Raw genomic sequence first — 17,954 nt, 5'->3', positions numbered from 1 at the left:
ATTCCCATTGTTATTACTGCTTGCTGTGTGCTCCACAATATCTGTGAGAGTAAGGGGGAAACATTTATGGTGAGGTGGGAGGTTGAGGCAAATTGCCTGGCTGCTGATTACGTGCAGCCAAACACCAGGGTGGTTAGAAGAGCACAGGAGGGCGCGGTGCGCATCAGAGAAGCTTTGAAAACCAGTTTCAGGAATGGCCAGGCTACGGTGTGAAAGTTCTGTTTGTTTCTCCTTGATGGAAACCCCCCCGACCCCAGTTTCACTCTACTTTCCTGTAAGCTAAGCACCCTTCCCTCCGCCCTTTGATCACCGCTTGCAGAGGCAATAAAGTCATTGTTGCTTCACATTCATGCATTCTTTATTTATTCATACACAAATGGGGGATAACTGCCAAGGAAGCCCGGGAAGGGTGGTGGAGGAGGGAAGCTCCAGGTGTGGTGGTGGAGGAAGGAAGGACAAGGCCACACAGCACTTTAAAACTTATTGAATGCCAGCCTTCTGTTGCTTGGGCAATCCTCTGGGGTGGAGTGGGTAGGTGGCCAGAGGCCCACCCACCGCGTTCTTGGGCGTCTGGGTGAGGAGGCTATGGAATTTGGGAAGGAGGGCAGTTGGCTACACACGGGATGTAGCAAAGGTCTGTGCTCCTGCTGCCTTTCCTGCAGCTCAGCCATATGCTGGAGCATATGAGTTTGATCCTCCAGCAGCCTGAGCATTGACTCCTGCCTTCTTTCAGCAAGCTGACGCCACCTACCATCTTCAGCCCGCCACCTCTCCTCGTGGTCATATTGTGTTTTCCTGCACTCTGAGATTGTCTGTCTCCACGTACTTTGCTGTGCTGTCAGTGTGGGAGGACAGCATGAGGTCAGAGAACATTTCGTCACGAGTGCATTTTTTTCGCCTTCTAATCTTCACTAGCCTCTGGGAATGAGAAGCATATCCAGCTGGTGGAGGAAAAAAAAGGGAGAGTGGTAGTTAAAAAGACACATTTTATAGAACAATGGGTACACTCTTTCATGGTAAACCTTGCTGTTAACATTACATAGCACATGTGCTTTCATTACAAGGTCACATTTCGCCTCTTATTGAGGGTCTGCCAATTTGATGTGAGAGATGACTCACGCAGGGCTGGGCAGCAGAATTCGGCTTGCAGGCAGCCATGGTAAGCCACAGTCTTTTGGCTTCTTTAACCTTCTTAACATGTGGGAATGGTTTCAAACAGCAGCGCCCTCATTTCCCATACAAAGTAGCCGTTGGGTTGGCCATTAAAAATGGGTTGGCCATTTAAAAGGAGGGGCTGCAGTTTCCAGGTTCACATGCAGCAGAAAACCAACTAATACCCCCCCCCACACCCACACACACCCAATTCTCTGGGGTGACAGCTTCACCCCTCCCCCCACTGCGTGGCTAACAGAGGGGAAGATTTCTGTTCAGCTACAGGCAAACTGCCCAGGAGAATCATAGAATCATAGAATATCAGGGTTGGAAGGGACCCCTGAAGGTCATCTAGTCCAACCCCCTGCTCAAAGCAGGACCTATTCCCAGTTAAATCATCCCAGCCAGGGCTTTGTCAAGCCTGACCTTAAAAACCTCTAAGGAAGGAGATTCTACCACCTCCCTAGGTAACGCATTCCAGTGTTTCACCACCCTCCTAGTGAAAAAGTTTTTCCTAATATCCAATCTAAACCTCCCCCACTGCAACTTGAGACCATTACTCCTCGTTCTGTCATCTGCTACCATTGAGAACAGTCTAGAGCCATCCTCTTTGGAACCCCCTTTCAGGTAGTTGAAAGCAGCTATCAAATCCCCCCTCATTCTTCTCTTCTGCAGGCTAAACAATCCCAGCTCCCTCAGCCTCTCCTCATAAGTCATGTGTTCTAGACCCCTAATCATTTTTGTTGCCCTTCGCTGGACTCTCTCCAATTTATCCACATCCTTCTTGTAGTGTGGGGCCCAAAACTGGACACAGTACTCCAGATGAGGCCTCACCAATGTCGAATAGAGGGGAACGATCACATCCCTCGATCTGCTCGCTATGCCCCTACTTATACATCCCAAAATGCCATTGGCCTTCTTGGCAACAAGGGCACACTGCTGACTCATATCCAGCTTCTCGACCACTGTCACCCCTAGGTCCTTTTCCGCAGAACTGCTGCCTAGCCATTCAGTCCCTAGTCTGTAGCGGTGCATTGGATTCTTCCATCCTAAGTGCAGGACCCTGCACTTATCCTTATTGAACCTCATCAGATTTCTTTTGGCCCAATCCTCCAATTTGTCTAGGTCCTTCTGTATCCTATCCCTCCCCTCCAGCGTATCTACCACTCCTCCTAGTTTAGTATCATCCGCAAATTTGCTGAGAGTGCAATCCACACCATCCTCCAGATCATTTATGAAGATATTGAACAAAACCGGCCCCAGGACCGACCCTTGGGGCACTCCACTTGATACCGGCTGCCAACTAGACATGGAGCCATTGATCACTACCCATTGAGCCCGACAATCTAGCCAGCTTTCTACCCACCTTATAGTGCATTCATCCAGCCCATACTTCCTTAACTTGCTGACAAGAATACTGTGGGAGACCGTGTCAAAAGCTTTGCTAAAGTCAAGAAACAATACATCCACTGCTTTCCCTTCATCCACAGAACCAGTAATCTCATCATAAAAGGCGATTAGATTAGTCAGGCATGACCTTCCCTTGGTGAATCCATGCTGGCTGTTCCTGATCACTTTCCTCTCATGCAAGTGCTTCAGGATTGATTCTTTGAGGACCTGCTCCATGATTTTTCCAGGGACTGAGGTGAGGCTGACTGGCCTGTAGTTCCCAGGATCCTCCTTCTTCCCTTTTTTAAAGATTGGCACTACATTAGCCTTTTTCCAGTCATCCGGGACTTCCCCGGTTCGCCACGAGTTTTCAAAGATAATGGCCAATGGCTCTGCAATCACAGCCGCCAATTCCTTCAGCACTCTCGGATGCAACTCGTCCGGCCCCATGGACTTGTGCACGTCCAGCTTTTCTAAATAGTCCCTAACCACCTCTTTCTCCACAGAGGGCTGGCCATCTCTTCCCCATTTTGTGATGCCCAGCGCAGCAGTCTGGGAGCTGACCTTGTTAGTGAAAACAGAGGCAAAAAAAGCATTGAGTACATTAGCTTTTTCCACATCCTCTGTCACTAGGTTGCCTCCCTCATTCAGTAAGGGGCCCACACTTTCCTTGGCTTTCTTCTTGTTGCCAACATACCTGAAAAAACCCTTCTTGTTACTCTTGACATCTCTCGCTAGCTGCAGCTCCAGGTGCGATTTGGCCCTCCTGATTTCATTCCTACATGCCCGAGCAATATTTTTATACTCTTCCCTGGTCATATGTCCAACCTTCCACTTCTTGTAAGCTTCTTTTTTATGTTTAAGATCCGCTAGGATTTCACCATTAAGCCAAACTGGTCGCCTGCCATATTTACTGTTCTTTCGACTCATTGGGATGGTTTGTCCCTGTAACCTCAACAGGGATTCCTTGAAATACAGCCAGCTCTCCTGGACTCCTTTCCCCTTCAAGTTAGTCCCCCAGGGGATCCTGGCCATCCGTTCCCTGAGGGAGTCGAAGTCTGCTTTCCTGAAGTCCAGGGTCCGTATCCTGCTGCTTACCTTTCTTCCCTGCGTCAGGATCCTGAACTCAACCAACTCATGGTCACTGCCTCCCAGATTCCCATCCACTTTTGCTTCCCCCACTAATTCTACCTGGTTTGTGAGCAGCAGGTCAAGAAAAGCGCCCCCCCTAGTTGGCTCCTCTAGCACTTACGCCAGGAAATTGTCCCCTACGCTTTCCAAAAACTTCCTGGATTGTCTATGCACCGCTGTATTGCTCTCCCAGCAGATATCAGGAAAATTAAAGTCACCCATGAGAATCAGGGCATGTGATCTAGTAGCTTCCGTGAGCTGCCGGAAGAAAGCCTCATCTACCTCATCCCCCTGGTCCGGTGGTCTATAGCAGACTCCCACCACTACATCACTCTTGTTGCCCACACTTCTAAACTTAATCCAGAGACACTCAGGTTTTTCTACAGTTTTGTACCGGAGCTCTGAGCAGTCATACTGCTCCCTTACATACAGTGCTACTCCCCCACCTTTTCTGCCCTGCCTGTCCTTCCTGTACAGTTTATAACCATCCATGACAGTACTCCAGTCATGTGAGTTATCCCACCAAGTCTCTGTTATTCCAATCACGTCATAGTTCCTTGACATCACCAGGACCTCCAGTTCTCCCTGCTTGTTTCCAAGTCTTTGTGCATTCGTATATAAGCACTTGAGATAACCTGTTGATCGCCCCTCATTCCCAGTATGAGGCAGGCACCTCTGAATGTCTGCTTACTAAAACCACCCTATTTCAACCAGCTGACCATGAATGATATCACTCTCCTGAGGGTAACACAGAGAGATAAAGAACAGACGTTGTTTGAATGCCAGCAAACACCGGGACCATACGCTGCAATGCTTTGTTCTGCAATGATTCCCGACTACGTGCTACTGGCCTGGCGTGGTAAAGTGTCCTACCATGGAGGATAGAATAAGGCTGCTTTCCCCAGAAACCTTTTGCAAAGGCTTTGGGAGTCATCCAGGAGAGCTTTATGGAGATGTCCCTGGAGGATTTCCGCTCCATCCCCAGACACGTTAACAGACTTTTCCAGTAGCTGTACTGGCTGTGAATGCCAGGGAAAATTAATCATTAAACACGCTTGCTTTTAAACCATGTATAATATTTACAAATGTACACTCATCAGAGGTCCCTTCTCCACCTTCAGGGTCCGGGAGCCCGCCTTGGGTGGGTTCGGGGGGTACTGGGTCCAGGTCCAGGGTGATAAACAGATCCTAACTACTGGGGAAACTGGTTTCTCCACTTCCTTACTGTGAGCTATCTACAACCTCCTCATCATCATCATCTTCCTCACCCCCAAAACCCACTTCCGTGTTGCGTCCCACTCCTTGGATACAGTCAAAGCACAGGGTTGGGGTAGTGGTGGCTGCATCCCCTAGAATGGCATGCTGCTCATCATAGAAGCGGCATGTCTGGGACTCTGAACCGGAGCGGCCATTTGCCTCTCTGGTTGTTTGGTAGGCTTGCCTGAATTCCTTAATTTTCATGTGGAACTGCTGCGGGTCCCTGTTATGGCCTCTGTCCTTCATGCAACTGGAGATTTATTCAAATATTTTGGCATTTGGTCTTTTTGAATGGAGTTCTGCCAGCACAGATTTGTCTCCCCAAACAGGAATCAGATCCCGTACCTCCTGTTCGGTCTATGCTGGAGCTCTTCAGTGATTCTGGGACTGCATGGTCTCCTGTGATGATGAGCTCTGTATGGTGACCTGTGCAGGTGAGCTTGCCACGCTGGCCAAACAGAAAATGAGATTCAAAAGTTCGTGGGCCTTTTCCTGTATACCTTGCCAGTGCATCTGAGTTGAGAGCGCTGTCCAAAGCAGTCACAGCTGAGCACTCTGGGATAGTTCCCGGAGGTCAGTATCATTGAAAGGCGTCCACAGTACCCCAAATTTGACCTGGCAAGGCCGATTTCAGCGCTAATCCCCTTGGCGGCGGTGGAGTAAAGAAATTGATTTTAAGAGCCCTTTAAGTCAAAAAAAGGGCTTCATTGTGTGGACGGGTGCAGGGTTAAATTGAGATAATGCTGCTAAATTCAACCTAAACTCGTAGTGTAGACCAGGCCTCTGAGAACTTGTAGCTTAAATAGAACACACCTCTCTCTGTCCCTCCCATGTGCTCTCCATTTAAACCCAATGAAAAGGGATTTGTTTGTTTTTTTTTCCCCTTGTAAAGGCCACTCAGTTAGTGAAATATGATCATCTGTGAACTGCAGTTTATTTTATGACAGTGCAGGTCCTTTGTGCTGGGAGCTGCTAAGAATTAGTGATACACACTGACTAGCTTAGAGAGACAGTGTGAGAGGAAGAAAACCTTTTAAAATGAGGGTTGAAATATAAACAAGTAATAACCTGTGGCATTACTATAATTTAATAATTCTTTTGAGGGACAGTAATTTGTTTCTTAATAATTTCTTCTAATTTACGTTTCTATTGTTTCATAAACTTATAATACTTAGCTTTCATATACCACAGCTCAAAGCACTTTACAAAGGAGAGTATTATTTTTATCCCTATTTTAGAGAGAGAGTAATTGAGGCAGAGAGAAGTGAAGTGACTTTGCTTAGGTTACACAGTAGGTCAGTAGCCAGCTCGGGAATAGAATGTGGGTCTTTAGGTGCTGCATCATGATGTCTAATAAAAACAGTGGTCCTAATTCTGTATTTGGATATTATTATTATTAGTAGTAATAGAATTACTGTAGCACTAAGGATCCCTAGTCATGGAGCAGGACCCCATTGTGCTAGGCGCAGTACAAACCCAGAACAACAAGACAATCCATGTCACAAGGAATGCCCCACACAGCTCCCATTGACTTTTAATGAGGGCAAAGTGGATTTCCATGTGTCTTGCCTCGCTGCCTTTGCCTTTCATTGAAATGATGCTGAGCATTTTGGTTCTTTGCCCCAGGGGAGTTCCAATTTTATCCTCTTGGAAAAAGTTCCTTGGAAAATATAATGTCCATGGATCAAATGCCACAGTTCTTACTTGGGCCTGATCCTGTGAGACCTCTCAGACAGTGCTCTAATTAATGTCAATGTGTGTGCTGGGCATGGAGGGCATCCAAGCAATATGTGGCTTGCAGGCCTTGACCAAATTACCCATTGGCTTCAGTGCTTGAGTAAGGGCGGGTATGTTTTGACCCAATAACAGCAGCGGTTCATCATAGCAGATTCGATCCTTAAGCTTACCAGGGAATCTCAGACATGATTATTATTTATGGTGTCATCTGCTATGTGCTAGGGCAGGGGTGGCCAACCTGAATGGGAGAAGGAGCTAGAATTTACCAATGTACATTGCCAAAGAGCCACAGTAATACATCATCAGCCACCCCCCCAATCAGCTCCCCACCCACCACTCCCAGTGTATTCTGCCCCCCAGCAGCCCTCCCGATCAGCTGTTTCATGGCATGCAGGAGGCTCTGTGGGGGAGGGGGAGGACTGAGGGCATAGCAGGCTCAGGGGAGGGGGCGGGAAGGGGTGGAGTGGGGGCTGGGCCTGTGGCAGAGCCATGGGTTGAGCCGTGGGCACCCCCTAGAACACTGGAAAGCTCCAGCCCCAGAGTCGGTACCTATACACGGAGCCGCATATTAACTTCTGAAGAGCCGCACAGGGCTCTGGAGCCACAGTTTGGCCACCCCTGTGCTAGGGGCTTTCCAAATGCTTAGGATGGTCCCAGCTCTGAGGATCTCACAACAAACCATCTTGGCTAGTTCCCTTTGCTACTTAAAATGTAGGGATAAAACATATTTTTGGTTGCCTGCCTGCCTAAAAGGATCTCTTGAAAATGCACTATGCTGTGGTTGAAGTGAGGTTTCCTCTGAAGATAAGTTGCCCCACTGTTATCTACCAATTTTCATCTAAACCTGTTCGGACAATAAAATATTTGCTTTGCTATTGTACTAGTTGACCTGGCAATGTTAGAACTATCTTGGATTAAAAAACCTACCAATCTCAAACAAAATCCTGGAAGAATTAAAAACCAAATGCAGGAAAAATTAAAACCAGAAGGAATAAATAGAAATTGGGTACAAACAACATTGTTCCAACCTTTGGCTTTCTTTCTAACTGAAGTGAAAGCACAGCCAAAAGATCACACTTTGGGGTGGGTGTACACTTAGGTCATGCCATAAAAATAAAATAGGAACACATGTTCACTCTGCAGCTCTTGCGGTCACCTTTGTTGGGGCACCTGTATTTGAACACTCCAGAAAGTTACAGATGGCCATTGCATGAGCATGAGCATGAGCCACGGACGAATATAAAGGGAACACAGTACTGGAGCCTGTAGGCACATATATGGGCAACTTAACCAAGCCATACACACATGGTTGTTTGGGGTTTTTTTTGGCTGTTTACAGCTAGTAGATGGATGAATGTTAATGCTTTTTGCAGCATATATTTTGGGGCAAATCTCTGGTGTAAAGGGGTGTAGCTCTATTTACTTTTATAGTGTTCTGCTAATTTACATGAGCAGAGAATTTGACGCAAAGTATGCACTTATTTATATGCTTGTGTCCCTTGTCCTACATTATCCAGAACTTGCCCCTTTGTATGTAATCTATTAATATACAATAGAGCCTTATGGTTATCTAATACATGTTGTTGAACATTTCTTTGAGCTTATCTATATGGAGGAATAATACCAACATAAGGCAGGGGGTAAGGCCCAACTTAACTTGTGATATTGCAGAAATTGCAGATTCCACAATATTAGGCTTTCACCACAATTTTGACAGTAGAGCCCTGCTGGGTGCGGGGATGAGAATGGGAGCATCTACTGTCAGCTCCGGGCAGCCGACAGCAGAAAATTGCAGAAAGTAATAATGGACTTTATTACCTCAAATAATAAGGTCCATTATTATTTTTACATAATTTTTCATGGCTTGTCCGCAACTCAGCTGCAACGTTTTGACAATCATCCTGCAATTTGAGTAGGGCTTTAAAAAGGTGTAAATTTAAAGCATTAGAATTATACTGGTATAGCTCCCCTGTAGATGCATTTATTCTGGTATAAGAGTGGCTTTTTCCTGTTTAATTTACGTTTCTTTGGAAGGGGTTTAAGTTAAAATGGAAAAAGCCACTTTTAAAGCCAAATAATAGTGTTGACATGGCCAGTTACACCACTATAATGGTGTCTGTTTAGCTACATTAGTATAATTACACCAGTATAACTGGAAAAGCTTTGCAAGGTAGACACGGCCTGAGAACTGTTTCTTTCTGAAGCACTTGGAGCTGGGGTGGCAAAGGCTCCTCATTTTGGCTTCAGATCCAGGAATTGATTTTAAGCCTGCCGCAAAACTATGACAGAAAAACAGAACCTGGGGAAACATTGATGCTAGATTCATGTCCAGTGAGAGATCCTGTGCTTTCAAGGACAGAGGCTGCAAAAATTCAAGGAAAGTATTGATCCTATGTATTTGAACAACCAAACTCTGATGTCAATGGCCTGGATGACATGAAACTAGATCTTTGACCTAGATTACAGGAAAAACTTGAGGAAGGTGAAATGTAATATATACTACTCGGATCCTTTGATAGGAAGGAAGCATTAAAATATCTCATCCAGTATTTTTTTATACTGAAAATTACAAAAAATCTAAAAGTTTAGACACTTTAATTGTCCATGAATCAGACTCAACAGTTCAGCCAACCATCTCTCCAGGGGCATCTCCCTTCTTCTGGTAAGTGTGTACCTCTTATTAACAGCAATGAGAATGGTACGCCGCTTAAGGGCTACAATAAGAACTCCTAGAACTCTGCACGGGTATTTTATGCAGGAGGAAAATGCTTATACAGAACAAGGGGAGCATCCTGCTCAGCCACATCCTCTGCTGTGATCTTGTTCCCTTTTGCACGGCACACTGAGGGTGAAGGCTAAAAGTTTAGCATAAGGAACTCAATAAGGTATCGCTCCAAGCTTCATAGCTCAGGCTCTTTTTCTGACTGTATTAAGCCTGGAGGATTTTAGAACAGAGACTTTTGCCAGATCTGGTTATGGAAGCAAAGATTTATTACCTGGTGATTTTGAGCTTCCTGTATTGAAACCTCTGACCCCATTCAGTCTTTTTGGCCATTTCCATGGGTTCAAGAACTTCAATGAAATGTGACAGAATCTCTTAATAGGAATAACAATCATGGCCCAAATGTTCTTTCACTTCCATCAGTTTAGAGTTAAATGTGAAGTGATCCAAAGGGAAGACTTCACATTGCAGGATTCTTGGATGTCTGATTAGATTTTTTTTTAAAGTGAACTGGGTGCTCATGGGAGGAGGAGACAGGCTGGCAGCCCTGGAATGTAAGGGTGCAAGAGAAGGCATATGAAGGATGTCCTGGAAAACTAGGGGTGTTAATGAAAGCTACATAGAAAATGTATGCTTTCTAATTTTGGAAGCCAGCATATGCCCACTTTTAACAGCTGTGAACAGTAATAGGCTAGTGGGAAAATAATAGATTTCAGTCTCCCAGTTACTGTACACCAGACCTATAAATGGCAAGGCCATGAAACATAGTGGCCCCCACAAAATTAGATGCAATTCTCTGGCTGGCTGTGACCTACCAGAGCTGCAGTGTACAGGTAGTGAACAGAATACTTGCTGCAACCAAAATTACCTGTAAACCACTCTTGAAAATGGAAGTTTTTTGATTATTCACCAAACAGGTACAGAACCAGTGTTGCCAACTCTGACAATTTTACTGAGCGTTCTTTCTTAAAGCCCTAGCTTCTGGAATCAAGAAATTGCATTTGAATCTCAGATTCACATTTGTAAGTAAGTTTCTAGCCCTCACATCTGTGGTGAAAAACTATAAAATGTGACCGGAGTGTGCCCTAAAGGCCCAGAAATTAGTAGGCAAATAAAAAGAACCCAATGTTTATTATTTTATAGAGATGTGTTTATTTTATTATTATAAAATCTCAAGATTTGAGGGGCTTAACTCATGATTTTTGAATGCTTGCGGTTGGCGATACTGCAGTGCAGATGATGGCAGTGCAAGTTTCCCTACTTTGCCCAGTCAAAGTGTTTTAATCCTGACCTGGAGGGATCACTGCTAAATATTAGATTGATGGTGGGTTTTGAGGTGTGGCTGCCTGTCCAGTAGGAACTAAACTGAAACCTATAACACATTTCAGGTATCTGACTTAGCTACTGTGACAGGGTCCGGCCAGATGGCTACAGGAGAGTGATAAAAGGCAGATATACTAGCCCCAGGTTAAATAGGTTCCTTTTCCCTGGGTAAGGTAACAGGGAAGGTTTTTTTTTTTTTTTTTTTTTTTTTTTTTTTTTTTTTTTTTTTTTTTTTTTATTGAAACAGAAAAGAAATTTATTTGTAACAGTTACAGAAAGTACAAAAGGAGAAAGAAAAACTTAGCAACAAAACAACGCAATCAAAAGGTATAACACAACAGCTTTCAGGAGGGAGAGGTGTTCAGGTTAGCCCAGGCCCAGAGCGGGGGGGCTTCCTCGACACTCGTGGTCTTCCACCCTCCTGAGTTACCTGGTGGCCTAGAGCGGGGGGGCTTCCTCGACACTCGTGGTCTTCCACCCTCTCGAGTTACCTAGTGCCACGCCCAGGGTCACCGACCCTCCCTCTCCTGAGAGTGCCCGACAAGATGGGCACGGCTGCGGGGTGGGTGGTTGGGAGGGAGGGGGGTACACCCATGTATTATAGGACCCCTCCTAGAAGACAGTAATGATGGTATTCACAGCAACTAACGGCTGTGGCTGGCGGCTCTCGCTCTTTCCCTCAATCAGAGGGTCAGACGGAGGGAACCGGACGGGGTCGCCGAGCAGAGAACCCCGGACAGCGCCCACCGCTCCTCAAAGGTGTCAAGGGAGTCGGTGGACGCTGCCCAGAGGAACTCCGCCCGGATACGTGAATGTACTGAGAGTCGGAAAACGGCCTCACAATCGCAGGACGCCTCATGAGCCAACCTCCGCTCTCTGGTCTTATAAATGGCTGTTTTAGCCAAAGCTAGGAGGAGGTTAACCAGGAGATCCCGCGACTTGGTGGGGCCACGGATGGGGAGTGTATAGATAAAGAGGTGGGGGGAGAAATGAAGCCAAAAGCGCAAAAGAATATTTGTGAGGAGCCGAAAAAGAGGCTGCAGTCTGGCACACTCTAAATAGACGTGCGCCAGGGTTTCCCTCACGTTGCAAAAAGGGCAAGTCTCCGGAAGGGAGGTAAAACGTGTCAAAAACACGCCCGTGCTCACAGCCCCGTGAAGGAGCCGCCAACTGATGTCCCCGACGGGCCTCGGGACCAAGGTGGAGTACAGGCTGGCCCACCGAGGTTGCTCACCCTCCAAAGGTGGTAAGAGATCTCGCCACTTTGTATCGGGGCGGGACACCAGGGTGCGGGCATGAAGGGTATGAAGCGTGAGTGTATATAAATATTGCCGTGATGCAACTTGAAAACCGACCGGTTGCAGTTCATGCAGCCGGCTTGCAGTGAAAGGATGAGGGGTGTGTTGGGATCGGCAGGGTAGGGGCCCGATGGAAAGGTCCGGCGGGCCTGGGGTAAGGGATGGGCGGGGTGCGCCCTCGCGCAAGGCTCGGCTAACATAAGCCCGAGCGGCGGGGGTCAGAGCGGCCTCCACCTCCTGAAGCACGCGCCGGGGGGTACGAAGGCTGGAGAGCCCCATGCGTCGAGCGAGCGTCAGGGGATCCAGCCAGTCCCCCCGGTCGTAGTCCAGGAGGTCCCCGACCCTCGTAACTCCCGCCAGGACCAACCTCTGGCGCACCGTGCGGGACTCCGCCGCCTGCACACAAAGTTGAGGGTTGTGTAGCAGGGGCTCCGCGAGGAGATCTGCCCCCACGATGGCCGCCACGGACCTGGTCGTTGAAAACAATTTCCAGGCCCGGAGGAGGTCCTGGTAGAAATCCGGCAGCCCGGAGAGGTCTCGCGGAAAACCTCTCGGACAAAGATAAAAGAGCTGTCGGTCATATCGGAGCCCATGGAAGCGGCGTAAAAAGGCATGCGCCAATATGCTCCACGTCGAACTACCTGCACTATAAAGGAGCCTCTGCAGGGCCTGGAGGCGGAAAACGCGGACCTGAGTGTACAGACACTTCAGGCCCTGCCCTCCTTCCTTCAGGGGCAAGTGGAGAACTCCAACAGGGGCCCAGTGCAATCCTGACCAAAAGAACTCCAGAATCAATCTCCGGAGGTGGGACAGGAAACCCGGGGCCGGGGCTAGGGTGTTGAGCCGGTACCAGAGCGTGGACAGGACTAGTTGGTTAAGCACCAGTGCTCTCCCCCGAAGGGAGAGACATCGGAGTAGCCTCGTCCATTTCCTGATCCGCTCAATCACGCCGCCTTCCAAATTTTGCCAGTTCTCCGGCGGAGAAGGGTGCGTGGCAGAAAGGTAAACGCCGAGATAGAGCAGAGGGCCGGCACTCCACCGGATGGTCTGAAGCGCGGGTGGGAGGGAGCTTACCTGCCGCCAGCCCCCCACCGCCAAGCCAGAGCTCTTGACCCAGTTGACTCGGGCGGAGGAGGCTGCCGAAAAGATGGTTTGGCATGCCTCCACTCGCGCCAAGTCGCCCGGGTCCTGGACCACGAGGAGGACGTCATCGGCGTACGCCGACAGGACCAGCCGCAGCTCCGGCTCCCGCAGCACCAACCCCGTCAACCTCCTGCGGAGGAGACAGAGGAAGGGCTCGATCGCCAGAGCGTACAGCTGGCCTGAGAGGGGGCACCCCTGCCGCACCCCTCGCCCGAAGCTGACCGGTTCGGTCAGGGTCCAGTTGAGCCTAACCAGACACTCCGCGGAGGCGTACAGCACCTGGAGAAAACTCACAAACTGAGGTCCGAATCCAAACGCTCGCAGGGTGCTCAGGAGGTACCCATGATCTACCCTATCGAACGCCTTCTCCTGATCGAGAGACAGGAGGGCGAACGACAGACCGTCTCTCCGCCCGAGTTCCAAAAGGTCTCGGACTAAAAAGAGGTTGTCAAAAATGCTGCGACCCGGGACAGTATAGGTCTGGTCTGGGTGAATCACGTCCGCCATCACGGACCCTAGCCGCAGCGAGATTGCTTTCGCTACGATTTTGTAATCCGTGCTGAGGAGTGAGAGGGGACGCCAGTTTCGTAAGTCGCGGAGGTCCCCCTTCTTCGGCAGCAAGGCGAGCACCGCTCGTCTGCACGAGAGAGGGAGGACCCCGCCCTGCAAGGACTCAGCCCAGACAGTGACTAGGTCTGGGCCAAGGATGTCCCAGAACGCGCGGTAAAACTCCACGGTCAGCCCGTCCATGCCCGGAGATTTATTGGTGGGCATGCGACGGAGGGCTTCCGAGAACTCGGCCAGGGTGAGAGGCAGCTCTAGTCGGTCTCGGTCGCCCACGTTGACCGTGGGGAGTTCCTCCCAGAGCACCCCGCAAGCGCCAGGATCGGTCGGATCCGGGGAGAAAAGGTTTGCGTAGAAGTCACGGGCCCTCCCACACATCTCCTCCGGATCCGTGAGGGGGGTGCCGTCTTCCGCTAGAAGGCAGGTGACGTGTTTTTTGGCCCCCCTCGTTTTCTCCAGGGCGTAGAAGAAGCGGGAGCCGCGATCCATCTCCCGAAGGAGGCGGATGCGGGACCGGACAAAGGCACCTCGGGCCCGGTGGTCCTCGAGGGCTCGAAGTTCCTCCCGCTTCTCCCGGCACGCTCCGCAGAGGGACGGGTCCCCGGGGCTGGCGGCCAGGCGCCTCTCCAGCTCTAAGACCTCCCGTTCCAACTGCTCTATCGCCGCATTTCTCCGTCGGCTGGTGCCCCGAGTGTAGTTGCGGCAGAAGAGCTTGGCGCGTACCTTCCCTAAATCCCACCAGCGCCGCACCGAAGGAAAGGCACGCCACTGCTCCCGCCAGGCCAGCCAAAACTCCCGGAAGGACATCACAAAGCTCTCGTCCTCCAACAGGCTGTTGTTAAAATGCCAGTAAGCCGGCCCCGGTCCCTCTGCACGGAGGGAGACCGTGACGGCAACTAAATGATGGTCGGAAAAAGGGGCCGGCCGAATGGTGGAGGAGTGGGCCTGTGAGAGATGGAGACGGGATAGGTAAATACGGTCTAACCGAGAGCGGTGTGACCGACGGGCCTCCACCCGAACAAAGGTAAAGGTGGAAGTATCATCTGGGTGATGGTCACGCCAGACGTCCACTAGGGAGTGATAGTCGACTATGTCTCGGAGAATGGTCGCGGCGGCCGGGCTCGGCTCGGCCCCCGAGCGGTCCCGTTCCTCGAGGGTGGTGTTAAAGTCCCCTCCCAGGATCAGGCACTCGTGTGAATCTAGGGTGTCGAGAAATTCGGACACCTGCTGGTAGAATTGTGGCCGCTGTGAACTCACTTGCGGGGCATAGATATTAGCAAGATTGACCACGAGCCCCTCCAGACGAACTCGGAGGTGCAACAAGTGGCCCGGCACGGCCTCAGTGACTCCTAGCACCTCGGGCCGCAGGGTGGGGGAGAACAGGGTCGCCACTCCAGCTTGCCAAGCCGTGCAGTGGCTGAAGTATACCCCGTCCCCCCACTCCAGCCGCCACCTGTCCTCGGCGGTTGGGTCCGTGTGGGTCTCCTGCAGGAAAACCACAGAGTACCCCCCCTCCCGAAGGTAGGAGAGCACCTGGGACCTGCGGAGAGCCATCCTACAGCCCCTGGTGTTCAGGGTTACAATAGTGAGAGGTGTCATGCGGAGGGCTGGGGGAATGGGGAGTTCTCATTGGTGGGGGTACTCAAGGCCCCCGGCGGGTCGCGTAGCAACCCGTGTCCCATCCCGTGAGTAAGTAAATCTTTCCGGAAGCTGCGGGCCCGCTCGTAGGCCGCGGCACCGCCCCTCCCTTGCCGTCTACCCTCCCTCATAAGGGCTCTCGCGGCTCGGAGGAGTCGATCAAAGTCCCCCCATTGCTGGAGAGCCAGCTGTGCCCTATCGCGGGCACCACGGCATTGTTTTAAGAACTCCCGTAGTGCGTGCTGCAGCTCATGGGGGGGTAGGGTTACAATTCCCAGAGCAGTCCCTGGTGGGGCTTTTGATACAGCCTCGTGGTCCGCTAAGGCGGGTAGGCAGGGTGCGGACCGCCGACGGGGTGTCGGACAGGCTGGGGTTATTAACTCCATCTCATGCCTTGGGGTGGACGGGGATGGCAGGGGGAAAGGTGCAACTCCTGGGGAGTCGCAACTAGAAAACGTAAAGACTGCTCCCTGGGGGGAATCTGCAAAAGGCGGAAAAGAAATAACCCCAGGGGCGGCGGTAGCCTTGCAGGAGGAGGGAAACGGAACCGGAATAGGGGTGGGGGCAGGGGCAGAGGTAAGGCCCTGGGCTTCAGGAGGCGAGCAACAAAAAGAAGGTGCCTCCCGAGCAGGGTCGGGGGTTAAGGGGCAAGGGAGGGGGCTCCGAGGAATGCTAGGTACTGGCTCCGGGGTGGTCGTGGCAGCCATGGCCTCAGGTGGTAAACCACTTTCCATGGGGTGCTCACCTGGAAAGGCGGTCAGGGGGAAAGAACATGGGGAGAGGGGGCCTGGGGTGAGATTGCCCAAATCGAGGCCGGCCGTCAATAAATCATCCCCTCCCTGGGTGACCGGGGTCAAATCAAGGGCTTCAATCTCTGCGTACACAGAGGAGAGGCCAACTCCCACCACCCCAGGGGCCTCTCCGCTAGGGCCCGCCTCGACGGTCGCGTCGGGGTTCGCTGGGAGTTCAGGTGGTATCCGGTTAGAAGGGGCTTCCTCCGGGGCTTCGGAGGGGAGGGTCCCCCGCGGAGGGGGGATTCCACCCTCCAATGCTGGTCTATCTTCACCTCCCGACACCAGCGAATGGATCTCACTCGTGGCCGAGGCGGGAGGCTCAAGGTCGGTACCTCCCTTCCTGGTCTTCCGGGGGGCTTCCGCGTCAGATGAATGCAGCGGAGCTCGAGCCCTCCGCTTGCCTCGCTTCCCCTGGACTACAGTCCAGCCCTCCATGGCGTCGTCCGGGGGTTGAGTAGCAGGGGACGGAGCGGGGCGCGGAGGCAGAGGTTCAGGGGTTTGGGGGGGTAGCGGCAAGGCAGCATTAGGGGCGGGGGGTTCTCCGTGGGGCGAGCCCTCTCCTGCACCCGGCAAAAGCTTTGCCACACCCCCCTCCATGGACTCTGCCGAGGTGGTTACGGCAAGAGTGGGACTCCCGTGGTCGCCCGGGCGTTGTTGGAGGGGCGCCTCTTGGGCCCGGACGGGGGCAGCGGTGGATCGGGTGGGAGGGGGGGTGGTGTCGGGTGCCGGGTGGCCGGGGGTGTCGGCAACAACAGGGCCGATATCCCGCCGGGTCTCGGGGGTCTCAGGTGCCCCTCTCCCCCGGGCCAAAGGGCAGTCCCTGCGGACATGCCCTGCCGAGCGGCAGAGGTAGCACCGGGCCTCTCCGGTGGAATAAAAGACCCTATAGCGGGCTCCCTGGTAGGGAACTTGGAAGGACCCCTCGAGCGCCTCTCCGTCACGCACCCCCGCCGGCAGTGAAATCTGCACTTGCCGGCGGAACGAAAGGACGTGACGGAGGGCGGGGTCCTTACAGCCTAGCGGGAGAGGGCTAATAACAGAAACAAGCTTCCCCAGGGCGGAAAGAGCAGGTAACAGGGCAACATTAGGCAAAAAGGGAGGAACGGAGGTGAGGACGAAGCGAACGCCCAGATCTTCTAGCGGTTCTAGGGGGAGAAACACCCCCCCCACCACTAGGCCCTTCTCCACCGCCTCCTGGGCGGCAGTCTCCGAGGCCAGAAAAAAAACGACCTTCCCATACATCTTGGAGGCCGCCACAATGGCCATGGGTCCTACCACTTTCGCCAACGCCTGCACGTATGCCTCCACGTGGGGCGAGGCGGGCACTAGGAGGCAACGGACACCGTGCTTCCTGGTCAGGGCGGGAAAAGGGCCTCGATTGCTAGTGATGGCAGCGGAGGCAGTGGGTGGGCGAGATGAGGAGGCGGCAGGTGAGGGGGGGCCTGTCGCCACCCGGGCATACGTCCTGGGGGCCGGGGGAGGGATGGTCGCAGAGCTGGTGGAGGGAACAGCTGGGAGGGGTGCCGCGATCGATGACGAGGCCACTGTGGTGGGGGCGGCCTCTGCCACGGAGGGTCCAGCGGCATTAGCGGGGCCCTTCCCTTTTGGCCCGCTTCGATTTTTCCGTCTAACCGGGGGGGGGTTCCTAGAATCTAATGGGGCAGAAACCAAAGCAGCAGTAGTAAGCGCCCCGGTGCCTCCTACTGCCGATGCCCCAGCGGGGGCGGTGGCAGGGGTTCTAACAATGGAGGCGGTGGGGAAATCTTGAGGGGTGGGCAGGAGGGTAGATGGGGAGGGGGCAACCAA

General features: G+C 51.8%; 1 long non-coding RNA gene across 1 annotated transcript in view; it reads right to left on the bottom strand.

The window, feature by feature from the left end:
- Positions 1-386: 386 nt before the first annotated feature.
- The window catches only part of LOC142071148 (uncharacterized), a 71,806-nt gene continuing 54,238 nt past the window's right edge, over positions 387-17,954 (bottom strand). Inside the window, exon 3 of the long non-coding RNA XR_012667151.1 lies at positions 387-941. This is a non-coding gene — a long non-coding RNA (uncharacterized LOC142071148). The remainder of the gene's footprint in view (positions 942-17,954) is intronic.

The sequence above is a fragment of the Caretta caretta genome, chromosome 2 (genome assembly GCF_965140235.1).
Source record: "Caretta caretta isolate rCarCar2 chromosome 2, rCarCar1.hap1, whole genome shotgun sequence".
Lineage (NCBI taxonomy): Eukaryota > Metazoa > Chordata > Testudines > Cheloniidae > Caretta > Caretta caretta.
Note: the sequence above shows the minus strand (reverse complement) of the source record. Positions and strands in the feature narration are given on the sequence as shown.